Genomic DNA, 17,591 nt, shown 5'->3' with positions numbered 1-17,591 from the left:
GAGTCATTTAGTCAATGACCTCCAAGGTGCCTTCCAGGTCTAAATTTATTACATTCTAACCATTTCACAAATGAAGAAACAAAGGCACAAAAAAATCATTTGCCCTGAGTCACACAGGAAGTGAAAGGGGGAGATGGGATTGAAATCCAGGCTGGATTCTTAGAGTCAAAGGAACGCCATCAGCCTATCCTACAGATAAGGAGAGTGAGACCAATAGAAGTCATGTGGTTTTCTCAAACCATCCCAATGGCAGAACTGGGCTGGAATGCTTTTGTTCTTCTGGTCCCATATCCAGCTCTTTTTACGCTAATCCCCCAACACTCATGGGCACCTATAGAAACCAAAGTCCCCAGCTTTTAAAATAGAGGGTTGTTATTTTTTTTTATTTTTAGACTTTATTACTGTCGTTAAATTGAATCATGGACATTTTCACAAGCCAGTCATTCCCCATCTGATACACATAAGATGTGCTGTATACCCATCATTTTCAAGGAATCATTCGACTTTCTGTCAATTAGGCTAATTTCAGAAGACTGTTTTTCTATTTGCATTTTTCTTCTTTTTATTTTGCTTTTATTCTCTCAAAATATCTCAAAATCTCAAAAATATTTTTAATTAACTCAAAATCTAAAGGACCCCGACGATTCTAAAACAGGTTATGAAGCCTTTTGTATCTAGGTGTAAATAATAATCAGAAATTGGCCAATGAAACAAAGAGCTAGGTAACTGTGGTGGAGCAGGAAGTTCTATACTGATCTTAAGGGTAGAAGAAGCCTGTAATCTGACCTGATGGAGTACCCTTTTGGTTGGTTCAGTGGCACAGCATTTGCTGTGGGGTACAGGGAGATTCAGAGAGGTGGGCAGTCTTTATGTGACCCTCAGTAGTCAAACCATCATTTGCATAGGCCCTACCCCTGTCAACCCCTAAAGCCAGAACTGGGATCCTGCTCTACAGGTTAGAGCTTGGGTAGGGAAGTAGGTAGATGATGAAGAGATGATAAATAGGTGGGTAGATGGATGGATAGATAGACAGACAGACAGACAGACAGGTAGATAGATAGATAGATAGATAGATATAGATAGATAGATAGATAGATAGATAGATAGATAGATAGATAGATAGATAGATGGACATGTGTGTGTGAGAGAAGAAACATTAGACCAACACAGAAGAAAATCAATATATCTTAGAAATAAATATACATAGGTCAACAGAAAATTTGATAGATCATAGAAAGACATAAGATTGATAGGTAGGTAGGTAGGAAGATGGATGGATAGGTCAAGCACTTCCTAAACACTTATTAGACCAAGTATGTGCTCTGTCAGGAATACATATACAAGTAAACAGGACACCCCTGTTTTAAGGGAACTTACATTCTAATGGGGAAGACATTTATCCACTTGGGGTAGGAGGTGGGGAGTTATGACTCAAGGGAGATCTCTAAGCACAGATTGACATACGGAGACTTGGTACCAGCTCAGGAAATCCCAGGCAACATTTAAGCTGAAGAGCTTTATCCTCTCCTCAACCCCATTGTCAAATACAGGGCATGTTCCCAGGCCTAGGGAGTGCATGCAAGCCTATGGCATCTAAAACAGTCCCCGTCATGGACTTACTTCCTAGAGTCAGAAAACTCTATTGGTCACTAGTATCCAAGTTACTACTGGTTAGACCAGGTGTGTGACCTTGGGTAAGCCATTGAAACATAAGGAGCTTCAGTCCCTTCATTTGTAAAACAAATATGGTGATGCTTGGGCAGATGTTGGTATAGGGGGAGGATCAGGTTCCAAGGTCCCTTCCAGCTCCAGCGTCCATTCGTTTAGTGACAGTGTGCTATCTTAGGCCTCTTAACTGGCAGAAGAGAAAACTTGGAGGCACATGTGGTCAGGAAAGTTGTCTTTCAGCATTAGAAGGACTGTCTTAGAAGAGCTATGAACCTCATTCTGCATGGCCCCCAAAAGCAGAACTAGGAGCCATGGAAGCAAATCAAACAGGGGCAGATTTCAGAAGAGTACAAGGGAAAAACTTCCTGTCAATCAGGACTTTTCCATGGGAGAATGCATCCCTTCAGGAGGAATTGAGTTTAACAAGTAAATCATCTATCATTTTTTTATTTGATCAATCAATCAAATGCTTATTCATTCAGTGAGCATTTATTGAGCCCTTCCTAATTACCAGGCACTCTGCTCTACACTGACGATAAAGACACAAACCAAATGGTTCCTGCCCTCAAGAAACTTGTACTCTACCAGTAGGCATTCAGTACAGAGAGCTGGATGTGGAATCAGAGAATGAGAGCAAAACTGCCAATCCTCAACACTTACAGCCAGCATGACCTGCGGCAAGATATTTCTGTGCCTCTGTCTTATCTGTAAAATGAGAGGGTTCAGATGAATCACTCCTAAGCTCCATGTCTATGATCCTACGTAAGCTTAAAAGTTAATAATAAGCAAATAAATAAAATAAAACAAATTAATTTCAAGAGGAAGAGGATAACCATTTGGTGTAATCAGAAAATATGGGAGTAAGATGGGCTTTGAAGGGATCCCCAGATTCCCAGAGGTGCAGAGGCATACCAGCTGTGAGAAAGATCACGTATCATTGGCTTACCATGTTTGATCCCCCTGAAAAGAGCGGACCAGTCTTTCAAAGACTTCCAGGGAGCAGAAACCATACGCTATTATTCTGTGAATTTTAGTCATTATTCCACTTTTGGTTCCCCATTTCTTTGCCTGTTGGAAGGGGAGAAAATTTGGGGGGAGCAGTTCTTTAAGAGAAATGAAAAATCACATCTTGAAAAGCCGCCATAAAGCTTTTCTGTAATTACCAACAATCCTATCAATTTTATAGACAACCCAACTGATAACATATGGTCCAACACTGTTTGTTTTGTGTCTTTTTTTTTTTGCTTCACAAAACCAGAATAATTTGGAGTGATATTTTAATTTATTATTATGAAAGGGGTTGCAACTGGTTTTTAATGGTTACAGAATGGTGGCTTGCAGCGCTGTCCCAGATGCTGTCACCGTCACGAGGAGAGCAGATTTGCACCATCTTGTCTCGGCCACACATCAATGCCCATGCCTGCTGCCTCCCTCCCAGAGGACAGAACGACACCTGCTGCTGGCAACCTGCCGACCCTTCAGGGAACAAATGTTCCATTGCTGCTGGGTGATGGGACAGGACAGACCCAGGCTTTCAAGTGAACTGGCTAAAGGCCCCCCAAGGCACGCTGCACCCACTCCACCACCCAGATGGCTCCCTTCCTGGCACAGGGATGGATGCCTGAGTAGCCTCCAAGGAGAAAAGTCTCATCGTCATGGAAGGGAATTGTGGAAAGGAAAAGGAAGGCGGGGGATGTGGATGAGGGTTGTTTCTCATTTTCCACACCAAGGCAGATTTCCCAGTCACCATCACAGCTGTTGGATGCCTTCCCTCTTTGTGCTCCTTTATGCTGGCCAGGAGACAACTAGGGCGGGATGGGAAAGAGCTTGGATGCAGGGGTCAGAGGTTTTCAAAGTAATTACGACCTAAGGCTGGTCTCTCCTCTGGCCATCAGTTTTCTCCTCTGAAAATCAAGGCAGCTGATTGCAGGAGCCTGAGGATTTTTAACTGGAAAGAACCTTAAAGATCATTCATCCTAACCTCTCCATTTCACAGGTAAGTAGGTTGAGGCAGTTTGTCAAGGTGGATTGACACAAATAGTGTCATCATATCAATGTTTTAGACCTGGAAATGGGCTTAGGAGTCACCTCTAAGGTCATTACAACTCCCTCATTTTATAGATTAGGAAACTACGGCTCAGATAGGTCACTTACCCAAGATCACCAAAGTAGCAAATAGGAGAGCTTGGATAGAAATCCTGGTTTCTCTGACAACATTGGACTTCTAGTATACCACAATACTGGGTATGATGAGGGAATATTTAAAGGATGATGGATTTGGAGTCAGGGAGACTGATTTAAACACCAGCCCTGTTATTTAATACCTGGGTGACCTTGGGTGACACATTTCATTGCTTAGGGTCTTAGTTTCCTCGTTTCTCGATTGAGGATTTAGAGTGAAAGACTTCTATGTTCTGCTCTGGCTGTAAAATCTTTGATTCTACATGATATTGTGAGAAGGGCTGTCTCATAAAGTCATGAGTTCCCCATCACTGGAATCCTTTAAGAAAAAGCTAGGTTCAAAAAAGGAAGCCTCACCCTGGAGAAACTTCTACCCTATAAGCTAAATGGTCACTTATGTGAGATGCTAGAGAAGGGATATCTTCTTACGTGATGAGCTGGTCAAGCTGACTTCAGAGGCTCCTTCTAACTTGGAGATTCTGGGATTTGGTGCCTCGAAATTCAATGTTATTTTTATTTTAATAGCATTTTAATAACATTTTATTTTTCCCCAATTACATGTAAAGATAGATTTCCACATTCATTTTTTATCAGATTTTGAGTTCCAATTTTTTCTCCCTCCCCTCTCCCCAATATGGCAAGCAATCTGATGTAGGTTATACATGTGCAATCATTTTTAACAGACAGTGCCGGAAAGCTCTCTCTCCTCATTCTCTGAGCATGCCCCAGTGTCTCCATTAATCAATTCAGAAACATGAGCTCATCCCATACCTAAGGCAGGGGCCATGTGCTAAGCACAGAGTTCTAAAGACAGCTTCACCCAGGAGAAACTTCTACCCTAAAAGAATACAGATATAGAGAGAAAATTGAGATTTTATAAAGTACATTTCCACTTAAAAAATAAGATTCTGAGGGCAGCTAGATGGCTTAGTGAATAGAGTACCAGCCCTGCAATCAGGAGGACCTGAGTTCAAATCTAGCCTCAGACACTTAACACTTACTAGCCGCATGACCTTGGGCAAATCACTTAACTCCAATAGCCCCTCCAAAAAAAAAAAAAAGGAAAGAAAAGATTCTGCTACACGGAAGGGGTCTACTGGAACCAATAATTGTTTTAGATTTGGGTTCAAATCTCAGCTGTGCAATTTATCACCAATGTGATCTACAGAAAGTTGCTTCTCTGTGCCTCTGTTTCCTCATCTGTAAAATTAGATCTGACCTATCTCTATAGCTTTCTTTCTTTCTCTGTCTCTATCTCTCTCTGTCTCTCTGTATGTGTGTGTGTGTCTCTCTCCGTCTGTCTCTCTATCTCTCTGTCTCTCTCTCATTTGCACTTCTCCATTGTATGCTAGTAACAGACTGAACATATTTAGGAAAACCTTTCTAGAACAAACTCTGGGTGCCATTTTCAAAGAACAAAGGTTGATCTGTGGGGTCCAGGGAAAAGCAGACCCTGTGACAGGATGTGGAAGTCAGGATGATGTCTGTGCAAGAGGTAGATGTGCTGGGTATTAGAGCCTGAGAAAATAATTACCAGGTAAGTGGCATCGACTTTCTCCCAGAGGCTCTGCTTCAGTCCCCTCCCCTCCCCTGCCCTCTCCTCTCATCTCCTCTACTCTCCCTCTCCCCCTCCCTCTTTCTCCCTTCTCCCCTCCCTCCCTCTGTCTCTCTTTCTCTCTCTGTCTGTCTGTCTCTCTGTCTGCCTCTGTCTGTCTCTCTCTGTGTGTCTCTGTCTCTCTGTCTGTCTGTCTGTCCATCTCTCTGTCTCTCTCTCCAGTCATCTTCTGTCTTATTTTTTTATCAATTGTGCTTGAGTCTCAGTGTCCCATTTGGGATTTTCTTGGCAGAAATGCTAGAGATACTTAGCCTTTCCTTCTCTGGTTCATTTTACAGATGAGGAAACTGAGGCCAACAAGGTAAAGTGACTTGCCCAGGGTCACATAGCTAGTAAGTGTCTGAAGTTAGATTTGAACTCAGGAAGATGAGTCTACCCCAGCCTACCATGTGCATACACACATAGTAACCTTATATTTTTAAAGCATTTTATGATTTCAAAGCATTTTTACATACATCATCTTATGAAATCCTTAGGAGGGAATGGTTGAGCATTCAAAGCTGATGAGAGGCAAGCAAGGTTGAGGAACAGGAAAAGCCCATCAAATTTAGCTCTTATGAGATTGGACAGAGATGCCTTTTGCTCTGTCTCTTTGTCTCCTTCCTCTCTTTTCCTCTCTTCTCTTTCTTCCTCTCTTTTCCTCTCTTCTCTCTCTCCTGTCAAAAATAGAGAGGAGAGAGACAGAGAGAGAGAGAGAGAGAGAGACAGAGACAGAGAGAGAGAGAGAGACAGAGACAGAGAGAGACAGAGACAGAGACAGAGACAGAGACACAGAGAGAGAGAGACAGAGGACGGGGGGGGGAGAGACAGAGACAGAGTTCAGCTAAGCTAAGCATGGGTTCCACAAGGTCCAGGACAACAAAAAAGACAAATTTGTTGTTGGACTCTCTTACATGTGACCTAACTAGATGGGAAGTGATGGGAAGACTGTTGGACCAAGTCCTGTGGGCCCATTTCTCTGCTTCTTGGATGAGCCGCCACAGCACAGGATTACAGACTTCAGAGCTTGAGGAGCTCTCCAGGCTGACCAGGCCTTCTCTCATTGGCTCTCTATTGGGCCAGGCTGCAGCATTTACTGCTCCCCATGCATGACATCCCACACATCCAATCTCTGTGCATTTACATAGGCTGTCCCCCTTTCCTGTGATGCCCTTTCCTCCCTTCTGCTTCTTTCAAAAAATATATTTATTTTTAGTTTTCAACATTCATTTTCACAAGATTTTGAGTTACAATTTTTCTCCCCGTCTTTCCCCTAACCCCCACCCCAAAATAGCAGGCCTATTGAATACCCCTTCCCCCAATCTGTTCTTTCTTATATATATCCTCCCCATCACCCCCCTAACTTTCTAGTAGGCCAATATGGATTTCTATACCCCAGTGCCTGTATATCTTATTTCCCAGTTGCATGCAAAAAACCCAACTTTTTTTAAACATTTGTTTTTAAAACTTTGAGTTCTAGATTTTTTCCCTTCTTCCCTCCTCACCCACCTCCACTGGGAAGATAAGCAATTCAATATAGGTTGTACATGTGTAGTTACCCAAATCATTTCCATAGTAGTTATATTGTGAAAGACCAACTATATTTCCCTCCATTCTATCCTGCCCCTCACTTATTCTATTTTCTCCTTTGACCCCATCCCTTTTCAAAAAGGTTTGCTTCTAACTACCCTCTCCCCCAATCTGTCCTCCCTTCTATCATGCCCCCTCTTACCCCCTGCCCCCTATTTTCCTGTAGGGTAAGATACCCAATTATGTGTGTATGTTATTCCCTCCTTAAGCCAAATTCAATGAGAATTTGAAATTCCCTTTCACCTTCCTGCTCTTCCCCTCCATTGTAACAGTTTTCTCTTGCCTCTTTTATATTAGATAATTTACCCTATTCTATTTCTCCCTTTCTCCTTCTCCCAATAAATTCCTCTCTCACCTCTAAATTTTATTTTTAGATATCATCTCTTCATATCCAACTCATCCTGTGCCCTATGTCTATGTAAACATGTACTCACATATATATTTATATAGACATATACCCTCCTATATATACATATATGTATGTATACATATATACATATATATTCGCTTCAACTATCCACATACTGAGAAAAGTCTTATGAGTTACAATTATCATTTTTCCATGTAGGAATATAAATAGCTCAACTTTAATAAGTTCCTTATGATTTATTTTTCCTGTTTACCTTCTCATGCTTCTCTTGTTTCTTGTATTTGAAAGTCAAATTTTCTGTTCAGCTCTCATTTTTTCATCAAGAATGGTTGAGGGGCAGCCAGGTAGCACAGTGAGTAAGAGCACCGGCTCCAGTGTTGGGATGGCCTGGAGATTGAATCCGGGCTCAGACACTTAGCATCCACCCAGAAACACCTGGCCGTGTAACCTTGAGCAAGTGACTTAACCCCAATTGCTTAAAAAAAAGAATGATTGAAAATCCTCTGTCACTGATTGACCATATTTTCCCCTCTAGCATTATACTCAGTTTTTCTGGGTAGGTGATTCTTGGTTTTAGTCCTAACTCCTTTGACCCCAAGAATATCATATTTCAAGGCCTTCGATCCCTTAATGTAGAAGCTGCAGGGTCTTGTGTTATCCTGATTGTGTTTCCACAATATTCAAATTGTTTCTTCCTGACTGCTTGCAGTATTTTCTCCTTGACCTAGGAACTCTGGAATTTGGCTATAATATTCCTAGGAATTTTCTTTTTGGGATCTTTTTCAAGAGGAGATCATTGAATTCTTTCAATTTCTATTTTGCCCTCTGGTTCTAAAATATCAGGGCAATTTTTCTTGAGAATTTCTTGAAAGATGGTGTCTATGCTCTTTTTTTATCATGGCTTTCAGGCAGTCCAATAATTTTTAAATTATCTCTCCTGGATCTATTTTCCAGGTCAGTGGTGTTTCCAATGAGATATTTCACATTGCTTTCTACTTTTTAATTTGTTTGGATCTGTTTAATAATATCTTGATTTCTCATAAAATCATTAGCTTCCAATTGCTCCAATCTAATTTTGAAGGATTTATTCTCTTCAGTGAGTTTTTGAAATTCCTTTTCCATCTGGAAAATTAGACTTTTTAAGGCATTCTGATCCTCACTGGCTTTTTGGGCCTCTTTTGCCATTTGAGTTAGTCTGTTTTTTAAGGTGTTATTTTCTTCAGTGTATTTTTAGGTCTCCTTTAGCAGGCTGTTTCCTCCACTCTCTTACTTGATTTTCAGAATTCTTCTTTACCTCTTCCATGGCCTGTAACCCATTCATATTTTTTGGAGGCTTTTGATGCAGGAGTTCTGACTTAGTTGTCCTCCTCCAGTTCCATGCCTTGAGGCCTTTAGTCCCCAAAAAAGGATTCTATCATCTGCTTATACTTCCTCTGCTTGCTCATATTGTCAGCCAATTACTTGACTTTTGAACTCTTTGCCATAGTTGAACTCTGATTCCAGAATGAACAGAGCTTTGTCCCAAATCACTGGGGTTTTTGCAGCTGCTGGAGCTATTAGGAAGGTGCCATCTCTACAGCCCCCACAAGCTCTGGCTTACTGGCCACACACCCCAGGACCACCACCCAAGACTGCAATCCAGAGGCAAGCAGGTTAAAGAAAGAGCAAATACCCTCTGAATGGTTGCTTGGTACCCCTACAATCCACAACCAGGAGCTCCAGAGGCAGCCACACAGCAAAGTTGCTGTGCCTGTGCTGCTTCTCAACGTGGGGCAGGGGCCGGACCACACTCTTCCATCCTCCCTGTTCCAACAGAGTTCCACACTGACCTTTTACTTTGTCTTTGGCGATTATGGGTTGAGAAGTCTGGAAACTGCCACAGCTGCTGGTGATTCACTCTCCTGAAATCTGCTCTGGCCACCACTGGTCGGGGCCACACTGGAGTCAGAACCACATGGCTCATGGGGGCACTGTGCTCAGCTCCCAGAGTACTGCGATAGACCCTTCCTGTCTGCCTGCCAGGCTGCCTTCAGTGGGAGGTTTGTTTCTCTCTGTCACTTTGTGGGTTCTATAGCTCTAAAGTTTGTTTAGAGTCATTTTGTACATGTATTGGAAATGCCTGGAGTGAGAGCTCATGCCAAATTTGTTCTTCTTCTCTGTCATCTTGGCTCCACCCCCTTCACTTCTGCTTCTTGTAGCTTTAACTCCCGTTGAGGCTAAGCTTAGGGAAAACTTCCTATAAAAACATTTTTTTATTCCCCAACTTCTAATACCACTGCCCCCTAAAATTACTTTGTATTTATTTTATCTGTGTTTAGAATTTACATACCACAAATTTGTTGTTTCTCCACCCCCCCACCACCCCCAGTAGAATGGAAACTCCTTAAGAATCACTGAATCTTGGAGTTTGAAGAGTCCTAGATTTCAGCAAGTTTAACCCATACCAAGATATTCCCCAACACCACCACCACTATAACATATCTCTAGCCTTCTCTCAAAGCTTCTCAAGAAGAGGAACCTACTAAAAATCAGTCTTTAATTAAGCACCAACTGTGTGCCAGACATTTGAAGCTTACAATCTAGTGGGTGAAGATCACACACACACACACATATACACAGAGGAAACTAGAAGTGGAGGCCAGAGGGTGTTGGGAAAGGTATTCCATTCTACTTTCTAGGACAGTTCTCACTGTTAGAAAGTTTTGCTTTGTTTTGCTGTGTTTTGCCAACATCAAACCTAAATTCCATTCTTTGCCAACATCTTCTCCATTGCTTCTGGTTCAGTCCTCTGGAGCAAAACAAAAGACCCCTCCTCCACTTCACAGCCTTTAAAAAGCATAAAGAGGTTCTCATTCCCCACCCCCAGCTCTTAGCTTTCTCTTCTTCAAGATAAACAGATCTGTTTTCTTCTAATAATCTTCAACTGCTCTAAACTCAAGACTCTCTATCATATCGGTGCCCCTTGTCTATTCCTTCCCAGTCTATCAATGTCCATCCAAACTATGTTTTAGGACTGAGGTAGGGGACTCATCTCTTTGTCCTCCATGTCTTCCATGCCTTATCTAGTGCAATATTTCTGACGCTGAGTTGAATGGAATTCTATTGAAATGATGATAGGGAGATTTTACAAATGAGAAACTGAGAGCCCAAAGAGAAGTGCCTTGTGGGGTTTGTAACCAATCATAATTCTATTTTTTGTGTGAACAGAATTATGCCTCCCAAATCATAGTGAAAGATTTTGGAAAGGATGTGAGGCCTTTTCAATTTCTTTGTGAATATTTATTTATTTCTTCAAATGACTTGGTTGTAGTTTTGCATCCAGTTCATTGGATATAAGCTCATCTAACTCCCTGTGTCTAACTCATGTCTAACTCTATGTGACCCCATTTGGGGTTTTCTATGCAAAGATACTGGAGTAAGTTGTTATTTCCTTCTCCAACCCACTGTGCAGATGAGGAAACTGAGGCAAGCAGGGTTTTGTGACTTTCTCTGAGTTACACCACTAGTAAATGTCTGAGGCCAAATTTGAACTCAGGTCTTCTGACTCGAGGAACAATGGTATATCCACTTCATCACCTAGCTGCCTCTCCTTGAGGGGCTGCATTTTGCCTCTTTTTGTATCCCCAGTGTGAAATGTAAGGTTAGCACTGTACCTGACTCATAATCGGTGCTTAATAATTGTTTATTGAATGAATTCAGTAAAATTCGGCAAATTTTATTTGTATATCACCTATGACCTTCAAGGCTCTGTGGTCCATTTGAGAGATGCAAAAATAGAAGAACAGAGCCCCAAGCTCATGGAACCTGGAGTTTCTTAGGGGCATTTCAAATCAACAAACGTTTAATAAGCCTTTGGTCTGTACAAGGTACTGTGCTGGTCATTGGCAGTCCAAACACCAAAATCAAAGTGTCCCTGCCCTCAAATGACCTTCACACAGGTACAAATAATACAAAGTCAGGCAAAAAGAAGTTTAGTCCCAATGGTCTATGAAAATTTGTGGGAAGAAAAACATCAGGTAAGGAGATGCATGAAGAAAGCAAAGGTGAAATCACACTTAGATTTGACATACATTTTGGCATTTGATTCTCACAAGCCTGGGATATCAATATTATTATCCCAACATTACAAGTTCAGAAACAGAGTCTAAGAGAAGTTATTTGCCTGAGGCCAGGTAATGAGTGAGTAAGAGAGGTAGGAGAACTGGAATCCAGGTCTTTGGGCTCCAAACCTAATGTGCCATCCACCAACCCATAGTTGGGTTGAGTTTTGCTGTTTGTGCTGCATCTTTGACTTTATCACTCCTATTGTGAGAATTACCTGCAGGAATACTGATCAGCAACCCATCATAAACTTCAAATGATAGAACGCTGAGAGGTTAAGGGATGTGCACAGAGTTACACAACTAGTTTTTGGTAGATGTGGAATGTGAACCAAGATTTCCCTCACTCCAAGGCTGGTGCTCTCTAGCTCTCTTATCATGGGTGCCCCTTCTGAACCTAGTGTTTGCTTCTTGGATAATGTTAATGCAGACAAGATTTAAACCACTATTGCACCTTAGTGCTCAGTGCCTTGAACATACCAGATTCTTAATAAATGTTTATTGACTGACAGACTAACAATGCCTTTGGTAGAACCATGTCTTTTCCTACTTAGTCAAATGTCTTTTTTTAAGTTCATGAATATCCATCACACACAAAAAACAATATTCTTTATATTTTTTCTTGAAATTGTCAGACTGTATGTAGTGCATGGATGGCTGAACCACTCGCAGGAGCACACACACACACACACCTACATCCATGTACACATACCACTTACTAACAAGTGGTGGAATTTTCTAAGTCTTTCTCTTATCAGGGAGTCTGATTAGCAGAAAGAGCTTTCAGATTTGGGAAAGAAGAAAGAGCAGAAATCTCTTACGATTTTCAGGTTGACCATCCCCCCTCGCCCCCGCCCCAGAAATTAGGGGGTACTCAGCTTTGTCCATGACAAGGAAACTGCCCACTTACCAGGTAGCAGGTGAGTCTCTTTGTCCCTTCAGTATCCCCACCCACCCTGAGAGGCTGAGAATGAATTCTGTTCTTTCCTGGCTCATTTCCATTTGGCATCTGCCTAGCTGCCACTACCACTTCATCCCTTAGAGCCCAATGAATGGCTTGACGGTTGACATGTGGAGCTGGGAGTCACCCATGGATGCAGAAGGTGTTGAGACAAATGCCTTTTATTTTCAGGTTGCCTTTCAAGGCAGGCTTGCAATTCTTGTGATTTCATGTAAGGGAGAGTCTCTTTTAATCAAATATCTCTTTCCAGCTTTTTTACATTCTGCGTCTTCTCTTCCTTTCTGCAATAATGAAGTTTGATGCAAATGTAAGCCACTATTTCTCAGGAACAAAATAATTCCTGGTACATTAAAAGAAAATTGAATGACAACCTTGCCAAGGTAATTATGGAGGAATGATTGGATCATAGATACAGAGCTGCAAGTCAATCAGCCAACACACATTTATAAAAGGATGACCTTCTGCCAGGCATTGTGCTAAGTGTGAAGGATGCAAAAAAAAGTCAAAAGACAGTCTTGAACTAATGGGAGGTCATGTCAGAAGCAAGGCACTAGCAGTAGAGAGATGGGGATCAGGAAAGATCCCTTGACAAATATGGGATTTGAGCTGAATCTTGAAGGAAGTTGGGAGGCAGAAGTGAGGAAGGAGGGCATTCCAGTCATGGGAGACAGATAGGGAAGAAGCCAGAGCTGGGAAATGGAGACATGTTTGAGAAACACCAAGAAATTCCATGTCAATGAGTGACAGATTACATGGAAGAGAGTGAGACCTAGGAATATAGAAAGGTAGGAAAGAACCAGCTGAAAAAAGCTACCTAGTCCACCCTTATTTTACAGATAAGGAAACTGAGGCATGAGACAATTAAGTGATTTGCCCAAGGTCACACAGGCAATGTGTCAAAGTGGAATTTGAACCCAGCCTCTGACTCCAGAGCCAGTGTTCTTTCCATTGAACCATAAGATTCTTGTTCATGTAGCCATCAGGCTGGCTAGTTTTTGAGGCCCCTTCTGATTCTCACATATAATCTAACCCTATGTGTGGCTTAATGATGCCAGGACGTTGTTGGAAGAAGAGGAATGAATAAGCATTAAGGGCTCTATTAATAAACTTCCAAATGCAAAAAAAAATCATTTGATTTCCCAAGCCCCCCCCAATCTCATCTCTTCCCACCTTTCCAGTCTTCTCACACCTTACTCCCCACCCCTCCTCCCTACTGTGACCAGTGACTGGTGGTCTTCTATTCTCCTCCTATCAACCCGTCACCAGACCATGCACGTTTTCACTGACTGTCCTTCAGCCTGGAACCTTCTCCCTCCTCATCTACACCTATGAGAAGCCTTTTCTTATCCCCCTCAATGCTAACACCTTCCCTTTGTGATCACCTCTAATTCATTCCTGCCATATCCTGTTCATACAATTGTTTCCAAGTTCTCCATCTTATAAGACATGGGTTCCTTGGCAGCAGGACTGGTTTGGGTTTGGGTTTGCTGCTGGTTTGCCTTTCTTTATGTCTCCAGTGCTTAACACAGAACTTGGACCATGGCAGGTGCTTAATAAATGTTCTGTGATGACTTCATGCATTGGTTCATAGAGTGATCTAAGCAAATGCTTTTTGTTTTTTTATTACATACCACTACAAGTCTAGAAGACTTGTGAGCGAGCAGTCTCATAACCAAGAAAGTGAGAGGACCAAGAAATCGATCACATTTGCCAGTCGAGGATAAATCCCATCTGTAAATTCTAGTTCTTGGCTTTGACTTGGTCTCTCACTTAGAAACTCAAACGCTAAAAATATCAAGCACAATTTCAAGTATAAACTGGCTACTGCTAAGATGGGTGCCACCTTCCAAAGTTGCCTGGAACCAGCACAAAATTTAATATTGACACTCAGTACAGACCAGGGTGGACACCCTGTGCCATAGTCTATGTGAGTTGGGAGCTGTGGCAATACCAATAGGAGGCATGAAGGCAGGGCCAAATAACAGCATCCCAATGGATAGATGTAGATGACTGAGAGATGGCATAGATAAAGAAGGATAGGAAACAAAGGCAGAGTGTTAGAGTATAGTTCCAAGTAAGCAGCATAAGAAAGATGATAAAGTTTTGAAGGAGATGGACAACAGTTCAACGAACTCAGAGGAAGACCAGAAGAAAACAATGACACAGAAGCCATTGAAGGACAAAGGGCATGAAAGAAGGAATGAGACAACAGTGGTAACTACTATAGGATCAAGGGGGATGGAAGCTAGGGGAAAAAAAAACACTATTTTCAACAATTAAGAGGTCATTGGCATGTGGTGAAGTGGAAGAGAGGAGGGAAGGAAGGAAGGAAGGAAGGAAGGAAGGAAGGAAGGAAGGAAGGAAGGAAGGAAGGAAGGAAGGAAGGAAGGAGGGAAGGAAGAATAAAATTAATTGGGATGAAGAGGCCAGGAACCAGAATACCTGGCTTAAGTCTGAGCATTGCCTCAAGTTAATCACGTGATCTTTAACAAAAAAGCTGGATTAGCTGTTTTCATATTGAGACTGTCTGTTCTCATAGACACCCAGTTCCTCAGTCTCCAAATCCTACTCATTGTACCCCAGTGTGTTGACTCCCATATAAGTCTTTGAAAGGATACTCATGGCAGTCATTTTTACCCTGATCCCTTAGCTTAGATCCTTAGAATGGTTACAGAAAACACAAAAACCTCCCTTCTAAACTCCTTGCATAAAGCTTTTGAAAGCACCCTAAGCTTGAAGCCTCCTGTCCACTAGAAGCCAATGAAAAGGAAGCCACTGCTCATGCCAATGAGAAGGGTGAGCTTAGTCAGTGGGCATTTTGCCTGAGCCAAGACTATGGGATTGGCCCCTTGAATAGATATGCAAATTGAATTCCGTGTAATCTGTGCTTTTCAATAACCTCAGCATGTGTTGGATGTGTGCAAAAAGAATGGCAAAATAAAATAGACAAAGGTGGGAGTCCGAACATAGAACCTGGAAGAATTGGTACTGATTCCTCAAGCTCAACAATGGAGCATAATAAATTCGCCCACCATTAGCTCTCTGGTTGCCTTGAACAAAGAAATGAAAATGAAATGGAAAAGAAAAAGGAAAAGAAAAAAACATCAATGTTAACCATTAGGTGACTGGCCTGCTTTCCTCTTGCCAGCCAAATGAAGCGGTCAGGATACTGTCCTGGGGCATCTGTTGCCTGTAGAGTGAAGGCTGCTTCGGCTCTCATATGGTCTCTGTCACATCCATATGCTCTACTGCCATCAGCAAGACCATTCCCCAGGAACAATAAATAAACAGAAAAAAATTTGAGATGCGTATTTTAAATCATCAGAAAGTACTCCTGGATCAGCCCAGTTCCAGTGAAAGGAACCAAGAGAGAGGCAATGGAGATGAGAATTGGGCAGAACCATGGGGGATGCTTTGGGATGTCTTTGGGTCACAGTTACTATTATCTCCACTGTACATTGGAAGGATTGAGTGAGGTAGGAGAAGGGAGGGAAATGAGCTAGCTTTGGGTTGTAGGTTTTGTAGAAACCATAGACAATAAACAGCAGTGAAGGCAGGTCATGAAAGTCCTCGTTCTGTGCTGATAAGAAAGGCCAAGATTTGGGCTGTGTTGAAAATTGGATCATGAGATATGGAGTGTGATTTTGCCATGAGCACAACTTTACGAGTACTTAATTATAAATTGGGAAAACCTCCTTAAATCATGTCTCTGGCAGCAGGGGAGATAAGACAGGTAACTGTCCTGATAGGCATGGTTATCACCAGTGTCCTGAGACAAAGTTCCACTTTTGAGATTGCTCTGTGGAAGACAATATGGCAGCGCGCTAGAGTCAGAAAACGAACTCACATTCTGCTCCCCCCATCTGATTCCTCTGTTACTTTCCTTTCCTTTCCTTTTCCTCCCTCCCCTCCCCTCCCCTCCTTTCCTCTCCTCTCGAACCCTCCCCTCCTCTCCTTTCCTCTCTCCCTCCCTCCTCCCTTCCTTACTTCCTTATGCCTGCACATTGATTGTCTCTGAGTTACTTTCCAGCTTTATAGTTATGAGTCTATGATTACCTGCTACCCGTTCTCATGAATTTTCTATTTTAGTCAAACTGGCCTCCTTGTTCATCCCAGAATTCAGCTTTCTAACTGTGAGTTCTGTGACTTTGGGCAGACGTCCTCATCTCAGGAATATTCTATCCTCTCATCTCTTTGTCTTGCAACCTCTAGCTCCCTTAAAGGCTTACCTCAGTTTCCCCCTTTTATACTTGGCTTTTCTTTGTCACCCCATTTGTCAGGATATAGCCCTATTGTATGCAATTATGATTGGTCTAGCTACTGGTCCAGTGAGAAGAATGCTGGACCTATAGTCAGTGGACCTGAGTTCAGATCTTGGCTCTGGGACCTATTGCCAGTTACTTCATCTCTCTGGGATCCCTTTTTTATCTGCCAAATGAGAGGATTGGAGTAGGTAAGTTCGAAGGTCCCTTCAGCTCTGAAGTTAGGGCTACACCTCTGAATTCTGGGATGTGGCTGCTGTTCAAGATCATAGGCAAAAAACAAACTAAGCTGTATCACTCTTCCTTCTGCAAGGATGTACAAATAGGAAATGCCTTTGTGTTTGATCCTAGAGGTGAAGGGAAGCCACTGGAGCTAATTGAGCAAGGCTGTAACATGTTTAAATGTAATTATGGAATGTTTCCAAATCAATCGCTTCATAGAAGATGGTTCACAGGAAAGGTCCCTGTGTTCTTCCTAAGCCCCTCCAGGACCCAGACTCCCCTGGGACAGTTAGACCCATGCTCTCAGACAGCACAATCCCAGATCTCTGGCCCAGTGCCTAATATTACAAGACACATCATGTTAAGGAGTCCACTGTATCACCTTAGCTGCCTCAAGCACTTATTAAGCACTTACCATATGTCAAGAACTATCCTAGGCAATGAGTATACAGAGATAAAAAGGAATAATTCCATCCCCTCAAGGAACTTACATTCTCTAAAAGGAATCAGCACATAGATAGACAGATAGATAGACAGACAGATGATAAATAGATAGACAGACAGACAGATAGATGACAGATAGATAGATAGATAGATAGATAGATAGATAGATAGATAGATAGATAGATAGATAGATAGATAG

At 42.1% G+C, this 17,591-nt stretch overlaps 1 long non-coding RNA gene across 1 annotated transcript in view; it reads left to right on the top strand.

Moving 5' to 3' along the window:
* The first annotated feature begins 3,305 nt into the window (after positions 1 to 3,305).
* LOC138164797 (uncharacterized) overlaps positions 3,306 to 17,591 on the top strand; it is a 36,839-nt gene continuing 22,553 nt past the window's right edge. Inside the window, exon 1 of the long non-coding RNA XR_011169185.1 lies at positions 3,306 to 3,664. This is a non-coding gene — a long non-coding RNA (uncharacterized lncRNA). The remainder of the gene's footprint in view (positions 3,665 to 17,591) is intronic.

The sequence above is a fragment of the Petaurus breviceps genome, unplaced genomic scaffold (genome assembly GCF_028583685.1).
Source record: "Petaurus breviceps papuanus isolate PSGF00001 unplaced genomic scaffold, PetGlider_PUasm1.0 207, whole genome shotgun sequence".
Lineage (NCBI taxonomy): Eukaryota > Metazoa > Chordata > Mammalia > Diprotodontia > Petauridae > Petaurus > Petaurus breviceps.
Note: the sequence above shows the minus strand (reverse complement) of the source record. Positions and strands in the feature narration are given on the sequence as shown.